Raw genomic sequence first — 6,345 nt, 5'->3', positions numbered from 1 at the left:
TTGACTATGTCTGGAGACAAGTTTTGGTTGTCAGACATTGTGTGGTAGCATGTTGTATGAACAATCAGAGAAAACAAGACAAGAAACCAATAACCTATATTGGTGACATTTTGGGCTGGGTAATGCACTGTTGTGGAGAGTTGTCTTGTGCATAGTAGGAAACTGATCAGCATCCCCAGCCTCCTCTACCCTCTAGGGGTGGGAAAGGCTAGTATAAGTATCTAGTGGGTAGAGGAGGCCAGGGCTGCTGTTAAACATCCTACAGTATGCAGAACAGTCCCCTTCCCCCACTGCAAAAAGCATTACCCAAGCCAAATGCCAGCAGTAAGGCAGGGGCTAAGAAAGCCTGTCTTTGATCTACCACTTAAGTGAAATCAGAAATGATATAAGAGCATTTTGATCTCCCTTTTTAAAAAAGTTGATCCTTTTCCTGAATTCTCCTTAGTAAAACTTAGGGACTAAAAAACAACTTCCACTAGAAAAATTAATCAAGATTGTCTGATTCTCAAGTTTCTATTCATATCAAACTCTTCTGGAAAGTTAAATAGCAGAGTGAGAGACCAGTTTTTGAAACCCTGATTAATTTAAATTTCACTGGAGAACTGCTCTGGAGTTGTCTGTCTATAGTATTGTAAAAATTTGAGGTTATTTTTCTCAAAAGCACATCTCTTTTAAAAGGCTAAGTATACCTTACAGGCAACTATTAAAAAAATTAAAATGATTTTAAGCTATTTGAAATTCTAACTCTAGGCAAAGCTAAAATATAAAATTTGAATAGAAATGACTTAAAGAATATGGTGCGTCTTAGGGGCTAAGAAATTTAAAAATAAATAAAAATTCACTTTCATTGAGAAGTGATTTAAAAGTGATCAAGTGAGACTTTGCAGAGGGATACAAATTAAACCTAGTCTTTTTTTTAAAAAAATAAGAATTCTAGACTAACAAAAGTATATTAGGGGAAGGGAAAAAGACACAAAAGGATGTGGACACAAAGGAATGTGCTTAGCCACATTTAGTGACACACACCTGTAATCCCTGCACTTGGGAAGCTGAAGTAGGAAGAGCACCGAAGTTCAAGGCCAGCCTGGGCTACATTATATATTCAAGACCATCCTGAATTACACAGTGAGACCCTGTCTCAAACAAACAAAGGAAAGTTCCTGGTCCCTTTTACTCTGCAGTCCTTCAGATGGAAGTTTCCATCTCAATTGGAAGAAATAAAGAAGATTATAAAGAGTGGCATCTCATGCATGCAGGTGTTAAGTGCTAATTCCCTCTATGCCTTAGAAGTCCTTTACCTAATGATCTGATGATATAAATAAATTTTAGAGAATAGAGGTTGTTTCTTGTCTTTGTTTTCATGATTACCCATATTATAAGCTACTTTTTTTTCTGGCAATCCATTGCTGATTGAGATAGAAGTCTACAACTCTGTCTCTATGAATGGCAATGAAAAAGATTTCAGACTTTCTGTAAATAGAAATAGAATAAATTCAGGATTAATTGTGGAAATCTGAGAACTGTTTATGCTGTGTGCTGTCTTTTGAAACTTCCTGTGACATGTTCAGAATAGCTAAATATAACACATAGGAACTAAATTGTAAAATGCAGGCTGTCAGGAGCATAAACAGGATTTAATTATAATACTTGATCTGTAAGAAAGTTAGGATACAAAAAGTAGTGTATTGGCTTTTTATTTATAAAGAAAACCAAAAGGCGTTCATCTATATATGCCAAATAACTTCTTTGCAAGTGAGTTTTGTGCTCCAATATGTTTATCCTACTTTCTACAAATTAGAAAAAGCTGTTTGAGAAAATGACATCCTTGCCACTTTCATGATTCCACTGTCAAATTCTACTCACCACTACCCTATTCACAAATCTGAAGTTGCCCTTAAAAACAGTCTTTCTCATCCAAGTACTAACCAGGCCATTCCAAATCTACAGTGCTGTATTATGTGGGAACAGAGAACTCCATAGTTTTCAGATAAATAACTTTGTGTTGGCTCCTAACCCCTTAGCTGAGGCATATGTTTAAGCCAGTTTAGATAAGACACTGTTCAGTGACCAGGTTTTGGTGAAGGAGCAAGAAATGTAACATTTACTAGCTCTTAGATGTGTGCCAACCAATCCTGAAACATACTCGAATGCATACTTTTGTGTACATATTTATGCCTAATTCTTCATGGGAACCCACAAAGTATACTTGTTAGTGTTGTCCTCAACATGAAAAAAAATTGGTAAGCCAAATTAAGAGGATGTAAGAACACCTTGTTTCTATATCCTCATTACAAATGATTTCGAAAGCAGCAAATGCTTTAAGAGCTGTAATAATATACCAGTGAATCATTTATTGTCCTGCTAACATCTCTTTATGCCATTGATTGTTTTGTCCCAATCTTGGGAAAAAAAAGATACCAATAACTTACATTTCCACCTGCTGTCCTCAATAAAGACAAACAATTGAAGTAGAAATTTGTGTTGTATAACATCGTTTCTTTCCATCCTCCCTTCTTCTCTGCTTTATTCCTTCCCTCCCTCTTGGTTAATACCAGATATTGCTAGTCCTTTTTCTTCCTACTCCTCTAAATTGCAAAAATGTTACTTTCTATTCTCAGAATTTGGAAGTGAAAGGTCTTTATTGGATTACACTATTGCCTGCAGAACTTTAGGCTTCAGAGTGATACAGTGGAAAGAATGCTGCACATAAACTGTATACTTAAGTGAATTCTTCAAAGGTTTGTTCTGTTTTCTGTTTTGGGGTAGTCTTTATCTATTACAATAAGTCTAGGACTTAGAAACATTCCAGGTGTGAACTTTCACAAGTGTATTGTACAAGATTCACAGGTGTACTGTCTACTCACTTTGTAGGATTATGAACGAATCTGACTTACAGACATTCTCCTGGAACAGAACTTGTTCATAAGTTGGGTACTTCCTGTACTTAAATTACTTGGTGCCTCAGCAAAATAGCTCTATGCTATGAAATCCTATGGTGATGGGTATTCTTGAATGCTAATAGTTTGGTCACTTTTTAGGCCCTTATTTCAGTAAACCTGTCTTGCCTTTTTATTCAAATGGTTCCAGGTCCTATTCAGATACTGAATTTTCACGAGGGCCATAAATCAGATAGCCACAGTATTCTCATTGTTTAGATTTTTGCTGTGCTACATCTAGGAGCAACTGTGCTGGACAAAGGTACCAGTATGTGTAACTGTGGGTTGATATCACAGCCCTGGGTTCAGCCAGGAAGTTTCTTTACCATCCTAAACTTAGTCTTTAATTATCCATTCCCCACAGTAGCAGCCACTTATGCCAATGTATAAATGGTATTATGGCCAGTAAAGCATATCATTAGTAACTGGTCAAAATATTTAGGTGAGTCAAGAGTTAGAAGTATGGTACACTCTGCTGATTACCTCTTTCATGTCTATTTCCTCCTTTTGTTCACAACAGAACTCTTGCTTTGATCAGGAAACTTCCTTCATACAGTTACTAGATTGGGGAGGTGGAACCCATCCCTCTTGTTCTCAAGGTTAGTCTTAATTCTAAGCCAATCGAGGTAAGATATTTTATGGGCACTGGTCTAGAGATGGCATAAGACCACTCCATTGAGCCTAATCAGACTGAAGCAAAGGACCAGTTCTTTGTTGAGAAAGAGACCGACTCTATGTATCTTGTTGAATGTAGTTCATCCCAATTTAAAAGTTTGAGAGTTATAATCACAAAGAAATTAAGCCTTAGAATGAATTTGATCTTGAACTACAACATTTTTATTCTGCCTGTGAATGAAACCTAATTCTTTTTACCTTGACTGCTGATTACTTCAGAAAAAAATTCCTTGTAACAGAAATCAGCTAAAATCTTTTCTGCCTGAAAGCACATGAAATAGAGGACAGAAACAGTTCAGTACAGGAGCAAGACGCTTTCACCTTTAAAAAAAAGAGTAATAAAAAAACCACTGACCTTCTGCCCCCACCCCTTATTTCTGGGCGGTGGCTCACTTTTTTATTTATTTTTTTTAGTTTACAATTCAATTACTTCATACTCTGTAGCAGTATATACGTGAAATAAAAGCTTTAATTTTTTATTATTACTGATCTTCTTTCCTGTACTTCTTAGCGTCCTCTGGTATAACACCAGGCTAGTTGATATCTTATGCTTTCCTTATTGGGATAGAAGTATGTGTCAGATCATTTAACTATTTCTCAGTATTTCCTGTTTTATAATACAGAATTATAAATGTAAGGAGCATGCTTCCTAGTGTGCTTCTTAGCTATCTGAGGAATTCAGACTTTTCAATTCTCATTTCTTTAGACGTGTTTCACATTTCTTCTATATCCTCTCCAGTGGGAAGAGGAAGAAGTCTTTATCATTTTGTGTTGTAGGAGTCTTTATGCTACAAAAAAGTGATTTGATTAGACTGGAAAATATAGCAGTGTTACTATATCAAGAAATATACCGATTATCAATTTAGAGCTTAGAGCCTTTTCAAATTTGAAAAATATATATTGGGCATGAAAAATAATCCTCTCACTTCATTCTAACTCCACCATAATAACAAGGTGATGGTAATGTTTTCATTCTGTATCTGTGATTCTGATGAGATATTTTAAGATAATGATGAAGTTGGTTATGTCAAATGTAATAATCAAATCCTTTTATAGATTGTGCCAAATAGAAAATAATATTCTCTAACACTTAAGAGATTCTGATAAAAGTAGTAAAGACTTTGGTGTGAGTATGTATGGGTGGACATAGAGCCTGATGGGAGGCAGGATCAAATGTATTATAGATAGCAAAATCGTCAGAAAGAAGCAAAACTAAGTGCAGTACAAGTATGTTGCACCCAGGAAGGGAAGGTGAGACGTGGCGTGCAAACTGGTTGAGTGTTTCCTAAGAGCAGCGCCACCCGAGAGGGAAAAGAATTAGCCAGAGAAACTAAATAGGAGGAAAAAGAATATTCTGGAAGACTTGTGAAAAGTGTTGAAGAAACTAACCTATACTTGCTTACCAGTTTTCTATGATGTGGCATGATGGGAGATATATGTGTGTGTATAAATATATACATATATCTATATATTGATTATTGTGTGTCAGACATTTCCCATATGATCTTTACAATTCTGTAAAACTTTGCTTTTCAGGTTGTAGCCATATGTGGCTATTTAAATCAGTTAAAATACAATAAAATGTAAAAGTTTAGTTCCTTCCTTGATCTGGCCACATTTCACATGTGCAATGGCCACATGTAGCTAGTGGCTAGCATTTGGTCAGTGTAATGTAGAACATTTCCAAGTTCTGAGGTGTGTGCTATATTAGCTAACTCTTATTCACAAATAAAGAAACTTAGACCCAGACAGGTTAATTAGTATAACCAAGAACGCACAGTGAGTGAGGAACAGAACCATGACTTAAATCCTCCAGTTAAGTTCCAGAACCTTTGCTCTTTCTACACTATGCTATTCTGCTTATAAAGTTGGTTTGTAACTGTGCATGGTAGCACATACCTGTAATCCCAGCACTCAGGAGGCTGAAGCAGGAGGATCAGTGGGACTTTGAGGCCAGCTTAGGCTACTACTAGGTTTAAGGCCAGCCTGAACTGTCTCAACAAACAAACAAAGTCAGTTTGTAATAAAACAATTGTCATGTCAAGACAGTTTTATAGTTACAAAATACATTTATAATTTAAAAAGGTATGCAAGAAATGTACAATTCCTTAAAAATGTATGTCTTTTAATGTAATTGAAATATCATAAAAAATGTGGGCTGTTATCCTAAATCTTGTAATGGTCACATTCTTAATAGTTGAGTGATGGCCTCAACTAACTTTTATCTCTTAACTGCTTACCTCTAACTGTAGCTACCTGATTATTTTATTCTCTATTTCCTTTCAGTTGTCTTTGTTAGAACTATCTTTTTCCAGAGTTATCATATTACCATTGCCGGTTCATATTTGGAGATTTCTTAAATGAAAGTGTCAGTTTTCTATTAAATAGCATCCCTTTGAGACACATGTAGGTCTTTCACTTTGCTAAAGTGTTTGTTTTTACCAGTATTGTAGAGGACTTGGAATTCTAGGAAAGATTGTGTGCTGTACAGGTTAGAAAATTTACATCGTTATTCTATACGAGTACTTAATCAGTTGAGAAGAAAAGGAGGTGGAATTTCATTTTTGTTTTTCACCCTTTGGTTTGTCTAATCATTCCAAATGATATGCCTGTGTAAAAACAGTGCACTTCAGAAAATATCAGTAGTATATGAAATGGAAGGAGATACAGATATCTCTTTTGCAGTTGTGTGTGTGTGTGTGTATGTGTGCTTCCTTTTTGAGTTTCATTGTAT

Source organism: Fukomys damarensis, unplaced genomic scaffold (genome assembly GCF_012274545.1).
Source record: "Fukomys damarensis isolate Sample0158 unplaced genomic scaffold, DMR_v1.0_HiC HiC_scaffold_39, whole genome shotgun sequence".
NCBI lineage: Eukaryota > Metazoa > Chordata > Mammalia > Rodentia > Bathyergidae > Fukomys > Fukomys damarensis.
The sequence above is the reverse complement of the archived record's forward strand: the minus strand, read 5'-3'. Positions refer to the sequence as shown.